At 36.8% G+C, this 15703-nt stretch overlaps 1 long non-coding RNA gene across 1 annotated transcript; it reads right to left on the reverse strand.

The window, feature by feature from the left end:
- Positions 1–519: 519 nt before the first annotated feature.
- LOC148129275 (uncharacterized) lies at positions 520–7054 on the reverse strand. The gene is made up of 3 exons (XR_015745850.1): positions 6928–7054; positions 4885–5176; positions 520–607 (listed from the first exon to the last, which is right to left on the reverse strand). It is a non-coding gene; the product is annotated as an uncharacterized LOC148129275 (long non-coding RNA).
- Between the last annotated feature and the right edge of the window lie 8649 nt (positions 7055–15703).

Below are 15703 nucleotides of genomic sequence, written 5' to 3' on the forward strand. Positions count from 1 at the left end.
TGGGATCATATTAAAAGGAACTGCATTCTCTTTACTGAAGATGTAAAACTATTCAATTCCACCGACAACACTGCTATCCTTCAAAAAGACCTTAACTATGTATCAGAATGGTCAAACAAGTGGCAAGTTCAAATCTCAACCAACAAATGCTCTGTCTTACACATTGGAAAAATGTGGAGGTGATAATTCGAATGAATGAATATAGTTCCCACATATATTTCAGTCATGATTTTGGATGGAAACCATGATATAAATGAATGCAATCAAATAAATATGACCTTGCTGCATATTAAGCAAGAAGAGATGACATGCTTGCCCTGAAATATATTATTACATCATAGTGATTTTTTATGTAAAAGGCAATGTTTGAACTTGTCATATTTTGTTGGATACTTTCTCCTATGTCTCGTGATCTGACATTGCTTTCTACATTTTCTTTGTATTTTCAGACAACTTTCTGAATCTTAAAGCTTTATAAATCTTGAATAGTACTCAGAGAGTTACAGGACCTACCTGATTAAACCACTTTGGCCAGATGATGGATTCCTCAGAAATAGTAAATGCCTTTTCTGTGAGAGACAAGGGTTGTACGTCTCCAACTTTGACTCTAAGGAAGGAAAGGTTTGGTAATGTTACCCAAATATCAAATCCAGTTTCCATTTCTCCATTTTTATTGAAGAAAACTGTTTCCCCAACACTGTTGTTAAATGAAATTATTTTCACAAAATGGTTGAGCTGAAGAGAGAAGATGAAATATCAGGATATATTTAATGACTTCATTCTTTTTGTTTCAAGTATAACAAATAGGCAGAAAAAAGGAATTAGAATAGTGTTCTAGAAAGAAGGAGAAATTAGGATGAATAAATTCATTTTCAGAAAAGGTCTCAAGTTTTTGTTTGCTTGATACATATTGCTATGCAAACACATGCATATCACTAATTTTTTTTTTAAATTGTGCCTTTTGTAAATTGGAACTCTCAGGCAAATTTCCTATTACTAGCCAGATGCCCTCCCTGACACCACATGGAATTCACAATATATCTTCCCCCTTTGTTCCCTAAGAGAGAATCCTGTCCTTGAATTGAACTCTTCATTTTCTGAGTGGGAGGTGAGCATCTTTATCACTAGGCCACCACAACACTTATTGTCTTTCTACAGCTGGTTCAACATATTCTTAAATGTTAAATTTGAAGTTGTTTGGAACCTATGAAAATCACTAGTACACTCTCCACAGAACAACATGGAAAAGTTTAGTAGAAATGCACCCTATTTAAGAAGACACATTCTACCATAGCTGGTATTTATTAGATAATATTAGGTTTCAGTGATTGGTGACATGATCTAGATTCTAGACAATAAAATTCCTGATATGAAGAAGACCAATTTGTCTCTGAAGAAATGCGCCACATTTGTTAATCAGCTTTCCATTCCTACTCAGCCCATATTTACTTCTAAAATGTTAACCACATGAGTTACTTAAAAAATGGTTCTTGTCATAAAGGAAACATAACACAAAACAATATTTCTATGTTTAGTATAGAAGGTCTCCCATAAGACAAATTGATCTAATTGAAATCAGTTTGCCCAGACATTACCTGCCATAGGTGTTGAGCCAGCAAGCTATGGATTGCTTCACTGACACTCTCTGTCTTTTGTCAATTGAAATGAAAGCATGTTATGAAAAGCATATGCCATGGCATAGACTGCATTGTAGATGCTGTAGCTATGGGAAGTCATGCTCATTTCAAAAATAGATGCTGGGAGATTCTCTAGTTTCTCCTTACCAGTGCAGGAGACCCTTTCTCGTCTGTCTGTTGTAGACTCTGGAAAGAAACATCCAAAGGCTTCTTCCCAAAAACCCTGAAAGGAGCCATCTTCTACTTCAAAGCTAGCATTTATCAACTGAAGAAAGTCAGTGAATCTTGGGACCTCCTTTGAATGAACTGCTAAGGACAGGGCACCATGAAGCAAATCTATGCCTTCTTTCTTTTCAAAGGGGAATGATGTGAATTCCATCTGAGCTGTCATAATGTAAACCCTTCCTTTTGCCATTATTGATACATCCTCGTAGTTTGACAATGTGGAAAACATTCTAAAAAATATCATAGTCTCAATTTCACCATAAACAATGGATACATTAGCAATATTTTTAATAATAGTATTATACTGATTTATTCCCTCCGCCACCATCTTATCAATATCACTAACTGATGTAATTACTGGAAATCTTTCTATATAATCAAAGCATATTCCATTCTCAGAAAACATAGGAAGTGTATCGTGGACAAATTTCTCTCCATTGTTATCATTGTCATATAATACCCCAATCCATGTCCACTGGAAATGCAACAGTAACTGGAGAATCCCGTTGTATTGTCTGTGTACATCTGGAAACATCTGGTGATAGAAAATAGCTTGAGTTTTCCTATTCATCTTGGAAGCAGAGCCATAAGTGAACTATAGCATATAAACAAAAACTGTGTTAGAGAATTAATAGCTAAATAAATTTAACATATTTAGATATCCTTTTTATATGAAGGAAATTATGAAATCAAGTTCCCAAATCCTGAAAACTGAATGTGCTGATAAGCAGATGCCATAAAACATATAACGGAATTGTAAAAAATGCTTTGGAAAAAATAAAGAAAACTTTTATTTCCTTTTTTTTCTGTGAACACACTAGTACACATTAAAAAATGGAGTGATGCCCACTCTGAAAAGAAAATCAAGAGAGATAAACCAAGAATGTCCGAAACTGATCTGAATTTTGTTTTTATTTTATTTATTTATTTTGTCAAACGATTACTAGATAACAGGTATAAGCATAAGCATGGTTATAAATACATAAAATGGATACGAATAAGAAAAAAAGAAACAATAGTATAGGGATGGTAGGCACGTTTCTGCTCTTATGCATGCCCCTTACAGACCTCTTAGGAAAGGGGTGAGGTCAACAGTAGAGAGTCTAAGGTTAAAGTTATTGGGGTTTGGGGTAGAAACCACTGAGTCAGGTAGACTATTCCACATGTTGACTACTCTGTTGCTGAAGTCGTATCCTGCAATAAAGTTTGGTGTGGTTCATCTTGAGTTTGTATCTATTGTGTGCTGTTGTATTGTTTTGGTTGAAGCTGAAGTATTTATTGACAGGTAGGACATTGCAGTATTTTTATTTTATTTATTTATTTATTTATTTGATTTGCCAATTGTTTACAAGATAATAAGTATAAGTGTATACATAGTTGTGAATACATGAAATGGGTACATATAAGAAAAATAAAAGAAGAATAAGAGAAACAATAGGACAGGGACGGTAGGCACGTTGGTGCGCTTATGCACGCCCCCTACAGACCTCTTAGGAAAGGGGTGAGGTCAATAGTAGACAGTCTAAGGTTAAAGTTTTTGGGGTTTGGGGAAGAAACTACAGAGTCGGGTAGAGTATTCCAGACATTGACCACTCTATTGCTGAGTTTGAGTTTTCCGATTCATCTCAGAAGCAGAGCCATAAGTGAACTATAGCATATAAACAAAAACTGTGTTAGAGAATTAGTAGCTAAATAAATTTTACATATTTAGATTTCCTTTTTATATGAAGGAGATTATGAAATCAAGTTCCCAAATCCTGAAAACTGAATGTGCTGATAAACAGATACCATAAAACATATAACGGAATTGTAAAAAATGCTTTGGAAAAAATAAAGAAAACCTTTATTTCCTTTTTTTTCTGTGAACACACTAGTACACATTAAAAAATGGAGTGATGCCCACTCTGAAAAGAATATCAAGAGAGGTAAACCAAGAATGTCCGGAACTGATCTGAATTTTATTTTTATTTTATTTATTTATTTTGTCAAATGATTACTAGATAACAGGTATAAGCATAAGCATGGTTATGAATACATAAAATGGATACGAATAAGAAAAAAAGAAACAATAGGATAGGGATGGTAGGCACGTTTCTGCACTTATGCATGCCCCTTACAGACCTCTTAGGAAAGGGGTGAGGTCAACAGTAGAGAGTCTAAGGTTAAAATTTTTGGGGTTTGGGGTAGAAACCACTGAGTCAGGTAGACTATTCCACATGTTGACTACTCTGTTGCTGAAGTTGCATCCTGCAATAAAGTTTGGTGTGGTTCATCTTGAGTTTGTATCCATTGTGTGCTCTTGTATTGTTTTGGTTGAAGCTGAAGTATTTATTGACAGGTAGGACATTGCAGTATATAATTTTATGTACTATACTTAGATCAAACTGAAGGTGGCATAGTTCTAGGTTGTCTAGGTCTAGAATTTCAAGTCTGGTGGCATAAGGTATTCTGCTACGAGTAGAGGAGTGGAGGACTGTTCTCATAAAATATTTCTGGACTTTCTCAATTGTATTAATATCAGACATGTAATGTGAGTTCCAGACTAATGAGCTGTAATCAAATATTGGTCTCGCAAATGTTTTATTTTATATATTTTATATTTTATTTTTTGTATTTTATTTATTTATTTATAAAATAAAATTATATTTTATTTTATAGCAAATGAATTAAAAATGAACTGAATTAAAAATGAGCTTGATGACATTATCTGGGATGAGTTCAGTTGGTGTAGTATTGCATGTTCTGAAAATGAATAATGTCATTGTTTTGTTTGCATGTTGGAAAACAAAAACAAAATTTTTCCATGCTATTTTACATATTGGTTCATTTATCACTAAAGGAAAATCTACGTTCTTCACAGGTTTTCATTAACTGTTCATAGTAAAGAGAAAGGGAACACACACACACACACACACACACACACACACACACACACCTATCTATTTGTTCTCAAAAAGATAGAATTTGAACTTAAAGGCTAGATAAATAGATATAAGTTTAAAGAATGGGAAGAAAGTCTTACTTGTGGAATCTTGTAAATAGATAGGATAGCTGCCATATGGATACAGACTTCAGAATTAGGTCCTCCAATGACTGACACTAGATTGTTCACTGTTTCACACTTGTAGTTAGGGATTAACTTGCCTTGTGTTGAGAATATTTCCATTGAGGCATGATATGTCCAGCTTGCAATAAAGTTGCTGTTATGGATATGGGAGCCCAGAGTGAGGTTGGGCAAAATCTGGGGATTTTCATTGATCTCCTTTATAGCAAATGCCAAAGACAAAATGTGTTGGTAGAGCTGAGTCACCACACTGAAATGAAAACGAGACATTGATTTGAGCTAATGGGGTTCAGCACAAGAGCTGCAAAACTTTTGTTCAACTCATAGCTTTAAATATATTGTACTCATAGCTTCCATCAGATGGTTACTAATGAATGTTGTTAAATTAAAATACATCTATTTCAGTTTTCATCACATAGCAATGATACAACTTTAAAAGATACTGTTTAATATTAAAAAAATATCCAAGAATTTTTAGAATAGAATCTTTAGAATTCTTTTATTGGCCAAGTGTGATTGGACACACAAGGAATTTGTCTTGGTGCAAATGCTCTCTGTATACATAAAAGAAAAGATACATTCGTCAAGAGTCAAGAATCATAAGGTACAACACTTAATAATAGTCATAGGGTACAATAAGCAATCAAACTATACTAGGAAACAGTCCATATGAATCATAAGGATACAAGAGACAAAGTTACACTCATATAGTCACAAGTGGAAGGAGAAGGGTGATAAGGAGTGATGAGAAGATTAATAGTAATAGTAGTGCAGACTTTGTAAATAGTTGGACAATGTTGAGGGAATTATTTGTTTAGCAGAGTGATGGCATTGAGGGAAAAACTGTTGTGTCTAGTTGTTCTGGTGTGCAGTGCTCTATAGTGCTGTTTTGAGGGAAGGAGTTGAAACAGTTTATGTCCGGGATGTGAGGTGTACAACTAATTCTATACACAATTCAATAGGAATCTTATTATTGGCTTTGTATCTTCTGGTGTGATTTTATCTACATTCCAAAGCACCATTCTGCATGTGTAGAAAAAAACCAATTATAAATTCAGGGGTCACCTCCATGAGGTTGCTCGCTCCCACATTCCTTAATTTAGTTCATTGATTAAAATTTAGCATCATAATTCTCAAGATTGTATCTAAATCAGGTTTTTGCAAGACTGAAATAACTAAGCACCATGTTATTGTGACTTATTGGAATTCAGGGAAATTATTGACAATTAGTTCAACTGTTGATATTCATATTAGAAACAATGAAAATCAGATCTTTAAGTCTGAGTATAAATGACAAAATAATTTTAAGAAAATGGGGAAATGTTATTTTCACAAATATACAGATATTTCATTACTCAGAACAAATATATTTAACTGTGCAGCTGAATTACTCTATTTCTTTTTAAAGAATAGGGAAATCTTGAAATAAAACAGAATACTCCATCAGTTAAAAAAATGATGTCAGAAAGATTTTAATTTAAAAAATTAGGAAATGAATTTATGACTATCCTTGGTGAAATTTAATTAAAAATAAATATTGGATCAACCTCTCATCCTCAGGCAGACTATAATATAAAATACTGTTTTATTAGATTTCAAAAACTTCCTTCAAAGTAATGTACAGATAACTTAATTAGTAAATTGCAGAAAAATAGGTATATGTATAACATTAAATCCCGTCCACAGAATTAACTGAGAATTTGAACTGCCAAAATCATGAAGTCAGAATCATGAATTTATCCATATGAATGAGATTAAGTAGAGCTGTTTATTCCCAATGCATTATTAATGGACCTTGACATTCAAGACATCTTTAAGCAATTGCAGTCCTCATGGACAAAGGGATAAACAATACAGACACAGGATCAAACATCAAACTCATTTCCAAATAATTAGTTTTAGATACATGAGCATCTTACAAAGTTTCATAGAAAAGGTTGGTAGAAGGCTTTTCATGAAAATGTATTGTGTTTGAAAATATATAGATTTGAGACAAAATACCAGCAACAATGACATCTCCTGGTTGATAGTATTTATGAAGAATTGGAACAGGATCACCAACAATGCAATTCATGTTAGGAATCTCTGAAACTGCCCTAAACAACAGCATTAAGACCAATACAGAAAGCTTCATTAATTTGCATGATGCAATTCCTTCTTTGCAGTCTTTCATTTGCCCAATTTTATCTTGTAATAGATTATTGGCTGAGTAGCACAGCCTAACGTGCATGACCACTTGGCTGGTTTACAGCATGAACCTAGAACATTAAAGAACATTAAAGTATATATTTATCTTACATTTTAGTATTGCTAGCGGTTAACAAACACCCTTGAGACTTGGACATGAAATGAAAATAATTGGGGCTTATTTGATAATTGCCAGAAAAACAACTATCTGCTCAGGACTACAATATAGAATTCTTTAATGACCAAGTGTGATTGGACACACAAGGAATTTGTTTCCATTGCATAAGCTGTCAGTGTACATGGAAACAAGAAGTGATAGGTGAAAGATTATAAATCATAGTCATGATAATTAATCATAATGAATCATTGATAAATAATCAATCATAATTATTCATTAATCATAAGATACAAACAACAAGTGATAAATCTTAATGTACCAATAGGCGAAGGGTAATAGAAATACAGTTCTATTACATGGTTAAATATCTTTAAGCCTAATTAGCTGTTCAGCAGAGTGAATATATCACAGGAATATATTCATCATTTTTCATCAAAAGCCATCTCTATCCTTGCTCTTTGGATAAGGAAAAGACCCAAAGGTCCTTAGAAATAAATAAAAATACAAGGTATTCCAAAAAGTTCCATATCAAACTTTTGAGGTTTTTATTTCTTTTCAATTGGATTGGACTGAAATCAGAATACTTCATCATGTAAAATGTGACACATTGAACTCTAACTGTTGGCCATAGCCACTAGCAAATCAAGCCTTCTGTCTATAAGGAATTAGAGAATTTGGCCAGGATTTCAGCTTTAATCTTTCAAAATCCACCAGGACATTTCTCATTATTTACTATTTTTAATCTGCATATTAATAAACTATACTAGTAATCTGATCCTCAGTTTATCCTATAGCTCTTTGTGTTACTTTGTTTAGTTAAAAGGAAGGAAATATTTTGGAAAATATTTCTATCTCAGGATTGGATTATCTGAACCAGAGGTAGTATTCAGCAGGTTCTGACCAATTCTGGAGAACCAGTAGTGGAAATTTTGGGTAGTTCAGAGAACAGGCAAATACAACCTCTGACTGGCTCCATCACCATCTATTCTCTGCCTCCCGAGTCCTAGCTGATTGGCTGGGTCTTCTTTTGTTGCCCTGCACAGGAGAAAGGAGCTGGAAAGCAGGTTAGTGGGGTGGGGAGGGAATGGGATTTTGCAGTAACCTTCCCCCAGGAGTGGGGAGAGAATGGGGATTTTGCAGTATCCTTCCTCTGCCACATCCACCAAGCCATGCCCACAGAACTGATAGTAAAAAAAATTGAATCCCACCACTGATCTGAACTTCTCCCTTTTCTTGCAGGTAAAGATTTGGACACTCCTCTCTGTCACTGAAAAGATTATATACTATGCAAAGAAAGAAGATGTGTTTATCTACAAATGAAGCAGGTGGGATATTGAAGCACTAAGAAAAGATGTATCTGCGATATCTATCAATTTGGAGAATCTGAAGTTTTGAAATGAATTAATGACTGGCAGTATAAAATTATAATAAATTCAGCAGGAAGGAGATGCAGTCTCAAACCGCTCTGTAGGTCAAATGCGTGGATCAAAGAAAATACAAAATCTTTGTTGTTTTGATAACAAAAAGTTTCTAATTCCTTCTTCTACAAGGACATCAAGAAAACAGTCAAGCAATAAAATTGAAATCAGCTCTAAACTGAGTTCAACGGAACCCTGGATTTATAGTAATTTCCCCTTATTACCCATTATTATCCATTATTACCTCTTATTGCTAATCACGTTCATCGTAGTTAATTCCTGTAGCCTAATTACTCCACCATTAGCCACAGTCACATTAACATTCCCATAACAAAATGGCTCCCTCAATACAATCTCCATGTTTATTATTCAGGATTGTTGCTGGTGATCATAGGTTGAATAACCTCATCCTTACATAAATCATATTGGGGTAGTCAACATAATGCTTCCGCCATGAAGTTTCTACCTCCAGGAACATATCATAGTTGGAAATCAAAATGCTTAAAATACAAAGCCCACCTCACTTGTTTAGGGGACAGTTTTCTCGGCTTTTGTAAAGCCTGCAAATTTTTATGATCTGTCCATACTTCGAATTTTTCCTTTAATCCTTCTAATATATGTTGCCATGTACTAAGTGCCCATTTTACAGCAAATGCCCACCTTCGTTCTGTAGTTGTAAATTTTTGTGGTGTATATGCACATGGTTGTAACTGTCCTTCCATGTTATATTGCAGTAGGACAGGTCCTACAGTAACATCACTTGCATCAGCTTGTACTATAAAACTTTTAGTAGAATCAGGATTTTTAACATGGGCTCTTGAGAAAATAAGTCTTTTAAACTCTCAAACACTTGCTGACATTCTTTTGACCACATAATGGGTAGGCTAGGCCTTCGTTTTGGCGATTGGTATTTCATTTTTAACAATTCTGTCAATGGTAATGCAATTTGTGTGAATTTGGGAATAAACTGCCGGTAAAAGTTCACGAAGCCTAGAAAACTTTGAAACTGCTTTCTTGTCTTTGGGGCTTTCCAATTGACTATTGCTTTTACTTTATTGGGATCCATCTCTAATCCTTTATTTGATATTCTATACCCCAAATAATCCAATGATGTGCAATGAAATTCACACTTCAAAAGCTTCACATACAACTTAGCCTCAAGTATTTTTTCAGAACAGTTTGTACCAATGCCACATGTTCTTCCATTGTTTTAATGTAAATCAGGATATCATCTAAGTATACCAAAATGCCATGATATAAATGTTCTTGCAATATTTCATTTATAAGTTGCATGAAAACGGCGGGTGGTCCCTGCAGCCCAAATGGCATAACGTTAAAATGGAAGCTTCCAAGGGGGCAATTGAAGGTAGATTTCCACGGATCCCGCTCTCTAATCCAAACCTGATAGGAAGTTTCACATAAATCCAATTTAGTGAAGTAATGGCCAGTTGCTAATGTTGCTAACAAATCATTGATTAACAGAAAGGGGTATACATTGTCTACACAAATAGCAATGAGCCCACGAAAGTCAACACAAAGACATAATCCACCATTCTTTTTCTCATGAATCAAAACAGGGGCAGCTATATGTGATCTCCTGGTTGAATAAACCCACGAGCCAGATTCTTATTGATGTATTTTCCCATTTCTTCCATCTCCTTTGGAGTCATTGCGTACATTCTTGGTTTCGGAAACTACACCCCAGTAATCAAATCAATTGCACAATCTGTTGTTCTATGTGGTGGTAATGTTTCACATTCCTTTTCACAAAATACATCTGACAAATCTTTATATACATCAGGGTAGGGTTTTGGTTCTAATTCAACCACAGCTGTTACAGCTTCTCTATTTTGCATGTATGGAGGAGGTGTAGGGCCAACTATAATTCGTAACTTCCGGAACCCATCCTCCCACCATATCATGGGTTTCCATTTGTCTAACCATACTAAATCCAAAATGAGTGCCTCCTGCATGTCTGGTACCACAATAAATCATAAGGTCTCCCAATGACTCCCTATCTCAGCTTGACAGGAGTTGTCATTACAGCGGCAGGACCCCCACCCAATAATGAACCATCCACTTGCTCAAATTGCATAGGCTTGGGCAAATCCTCCACTGATAACTGCAGTTCATCAACTACCCTTTTACTAATTAAACACCTAGTACATCAGGTGTCAATCAATGCTCCATACTGACCCCTTATTTTTCTTACCTGATTCTCCATTACTACTGGTATAATAAATGGTCATACGGGATTACTCACTAAATCTTCCTCCTCCAGACTGTCCTCTTCTCTATCATATAGCCCCGAGACTACTCTGGGTGGTTGGCCGTCATGTGTCTTCCTCTCATGACCACTTGACATTACATCTGTATCTGCGTTTTGTGATTCACATTGAGATCTTTCAGAGCTACCCAATCCTTGTCTCGTACCATGTGCCATACCACTACCTTGTACATTACTGCTAGTGGGGCCAGGAACCTGAGCTACTTGCTTTCTATAATCAGTTTCTATAGATGGACACTCTACCGCCCGATGTCCCAAACCTTGACATTGAAAATATCTCATCAACACTCTTCCTCTACTGTTACCTTTACCCTGTTCTCCCATCCTTCCTCATGCTGTTAATGCCCCCATCTTCTGTTTTCTGGGGTCTTCGAATGTAGGATGAAATTCCGTAACCCAACATCCAATTCTACAACCATTTTATACCATTCTCCCAGTTATCTTTATACCATCTTCTGTTTTCTGGGGTCTTGAATGTAGGATGAAATTCCCGTAACCCAACATCCAATTCTACAACCATTTTACACCATTCTCCCAGTTAGGCCTCAATGCCTTGTCTAAACCAGATCTAAACTCCCTAATCAATAATCTTTCAGGCCAGGTGCGCAACCTAGTTGCCAACTTTCAAAAATCTCTATTCTACAGCAGGTCTGCCCTCCTGCCTTAATGACATTAATGCTTCTTCATACTGATGAATCCTTGACCTATCTTCAAACTGAACCCTAAGTGCATCAAAAAACAATCCAACATCAATCAATTCCTTCGCATGCACACTGTGCAATTCTGCCACCCAATCGGCAGCATCACCTGTTAAGACTGCCATAATAGTGACTATGATAGACCACTGCGAAGGGTCGCAATTTGAATATAACTTCAGGTACTTCACAACTTGGCTTAAAAATAATGCTAACCTGTCAGGGTTCCCATCGAATGATGTGTTTATAGGAAAAAACACTATCTAAAGATCCCAATTTGGATCTCAATGATGGAGGCGATGATACATCCGAACAAGATGATAAAATATAAAGACCTACTGGATGCACAAGGAACTTTAAAATCATGGCAAGATCTCCAAGAACAAGGGCTACAAATTGACAGGTGGGCTTACCTCCAAATGCAAATAGATATAGACGGGATAAAAAGTTTTTGGAATCTACAGTAAGTCACAACAAATAGATAAAATTTTACTAGGTTCAGACAAAAAAATATAACCAAATTTTACAACTACCTATTAGAGATATAATTAGAGGAGGAAGCAGTCAAAGGCAATATGATAGCTTGGAGCAGAAATATAGGATGTAGCATTACTTTAGTAGAATGGGAAAAGGTCTGGACCAGGAATAATAAAATCACAAAGTCGTCAACATATAAAGAAAATGCCTATAAAATGTTTTACAGATGGCATCTCTCTCCTTCAAGATTAGCAAAGATGTCTCGTAACATGAATCCAAATTGCTGGAAATGTAAAAAGAAACACAGAATATTCTACCATATATGGTGGTCCTGTTCAGAAGCCCAAAGATACTGATGGAGAATTTAAAAAATGGTTGGAGGAAATCACGGCTGAGCAGATTGAATTAAAACCAGAATTCTCCCTATTAGGGATAGTCAATAGACAACTTCAAAAAAGCTAAATATGTAATATTAGACATACTTACTGCAGCCAGATTATCTTTTGCACAATGTTGGAAACAAGCTTATCTTCCAACAGAGGAAATGACTATTCAGAAAATAGTAAGCTGTGCAGAAATGGATAAATTGACCCTAGCACTTAAGGATAAAGAATAATCAGAATATTACAAGAGTTGGAAATGTTGGTATGATTGGATAGAACAAAGATAGATAATATAATAGTAAATATTATTAAACTGTAAAGGAAATTAAGCTACATCGGGTAGTAACTATATACTCGCATTAAGATTTAATTGTAACTATGACACCAATAATGATAACAAATAAGGAACCACAAACTGTTGATAATGGAATTACCTTTTATTAGTTTTTTTTTAGTTTTTGTTTTTCTATGTTGTGTATGTGTTTGTTTGTTTATTTTAATTGTATATTCAATAAAGTTTGCTTTAAAAAAACATCATCATCAGATGGCAAAAGGTTACAGGTCTTCACTTTGAGGTCTCACTGATTTTGCATGGGTAAAATAATAGAAGGTAATGAATTTGTAGATCTCTCAGTTATTTCTTTGATTTATATGCTGCTTACTATTCAGTTCAGGCCTCAATATGATGATATAGCATTTAGGGGAAAAGATGCACAACAGGAGCCCCCCCAATGGATGTTATAATGGAAAAGATCTCCACAGCCACCATATGTTTGCCTCCTGTGGTCAGATAGCTAGGAACAAAGGAGAACTAAACACTGCAGAAAATCAACATGCTGAAGGTGATAAATTTGGCTTCATTAAAAGAGTCTGATAATTTCCTGGCAAAGAAAGCTGCAGTAAAGCTGAGAAGGGCTAAGAGGAACATGAAACCCAAGACACAGTAGAGCATGACAAAGGAGTTTTCATTACATTCCAGAACAATTTCTTCCACCATTAAGTGCATATTGAAATCAGGGAATGGGGGAGAAGTCAATAGCCACAAAGTGCAAAGAATTAGTTGAATGAAGGAGCAGAAAAATACAATGGAAATGCCCAGTCTTTTCCCCACACACTTCCTCATGGTAGACTTTGGTTGAATGGCCATTAAAGCTAAAATCACCACAATAGTTTTTGCTAACACACATGATACAGCTAAAGTAAAAATGATACCAAAAGCACTTTGTCGAAGGAGAGACGTCATTTTGTGAGGTTTGCCAATAAATAGTAAAGCACAAAGGAATGAAAGTGTGATGACCCATAGTCTCTCAAAATAACCCAAAACCCAAAACATACATTAAAGTCCAGTAATGCTTTCAACTTAACTTCACTGTTTTACTAGGCACAGTTTAAAGTCACAAAAGTAAATAATGAGGCAAAAAGAAAACCAAAACAAACCGCATTGACGAGAGTTCCAAAGCAAGCCAAGATAATTAATTATACCTTCCAGGAAGATAACCAAGGAGAGTCCATTGGAAGAATCCCAGGCAAGATAAACCTCTTTCAAAGAAAAAAACTAAACTTTGACTCCAGCAATTCTGACTATGCAGTTACAAACTTATATACATAGCTCCCAGCTGCAAGCCATGAGGAGGATCATGGTAGTGAGTAGACCTCATTTTTCCCTGATTCTCTCCTCCCTGCGTAACATAGGATGGATAGGGGATGGGCTTGGATCCTCCTCTGATTGCTCAGCCGGCCTCTGCCCTTCCCCAGCCTCCTCCACCACTTCTGAAGCCACACTCCCACTCCCTGTTGGCTGTTCCTCCTCTTCCTCAGAGTCAGCCTCCACCACGGGCATGACACTATCCCTTCTGCAGGCCCCCTCCCCCAGTACCAGGTGGACGAGGACATTGAGGAAACCAAGCATGAAAGTCCTGGACCAAACGAGGAGCATGAACATCAGTGACATCAACCCAGGTGAAGTCCTCTGGTCCATAACCTTTCCATGCCACCAAATACTGAAATCAGCCTTGCGACTGGCATGAATCTCGGATGCTATCCACTTTGTACCACCTCTCCCAGAGGGGCTACTGGGGCCGGTTGTGATGGAGCCGGTCTATGCGGACTGTCTGCCGAGGCAGGGATGAACAGGGAATGATGAAAAACAGGATGGATATGCATGGTCCATGGCAGGGAGAGAAAATAAGCCATAGGATTGATCACTGCCTCGACCAGAAAAGGTCTCAAGTAACGGTGATCTAGCTTTTTCGATGGTCGTATCGCTGGTAGGCATCGAGTAGAGAGCCAAACCCGATCGCCTACCGCAAAAGGCAGAAAATTGCAATGATGTCAGTCTGCAAACCATTTATAGTCCTCCTTGGCTCTCTCTAGTTGATCACGGACCATGAGGTGCATCGCTTAACTCCTGCAAGAACGTATCCACTGCCAGAACTGGGGAATCAGACAGGGCTAAAGGGAAAAGTCTTGGATGAAACCCATAGTTAGCAAAGAAAGGGGACACATGGGTGGATGCATCTTGAACATTGTTATAAGCAAATTCTGCCACCGGCAGGACTTCCACCCAATTGTCTTGTTGAATATTGCTAAAACAGCGGAGGTACTGCTCCAAAATAGCATTCACTCTCTCTGTACCCCCATCAGTTTTGGGGTGATGAGCAGACGACAGACACGCCTGAACCTGCAGTTTCACAAATAGGGTCTGCCAGAAGCGTGCTATAAATTGTACCCCGATCTGATACCATGCTGTCTGGTAACCCATGCAACCGGAAAACATGGGAGATAAACAATTGAGCCATAATCTTGGCCAATGGAAGACCCGCACATGGAATAAAGTGGGCCATTTTAGTCAACACATCCACCACCACCAAAATGGTTGTGCCACCATTCAACGGTGGTAACTCAACGATGAAGTCCAATGAAACTGCCCCCGTTCTGGCACAGGCAAGGGCTGCAATAGACCAGGAGCTCACCAGGAACATACTTAGCTTGGCAACAGATCCCACAGGATGCCACATATCCCAACACATCATGTTTAAGTCTCGCCACCAAAATGTCCTAGAGATGAAGTGCAGTGTTTTGAGCACCCCAAAATGTCCTGCCGCCAGACTATCATGACATTGACATAGGATAAGGCCATGAAGAGGACCTCCAGGCACATAAATGCGATCATGGAACTGCAACAGGTCCCCAATATGCAACAGGTCCCCAAT

Source organism: Notechis scutatus, chromosome Z (assembly GCF_049901735.1).
Source record: "Notechis scutatus isolate UNSWTSFEM ecotype Mainland chromosome Z, rNotScu1.2, whole genome shotgun sequence".
Lineage (NCBI taxonomy): Eukaryota > Metazoa > Chordata > Lepidosauria > Squamata > Elapidae > Notechis > Notechis scutatus.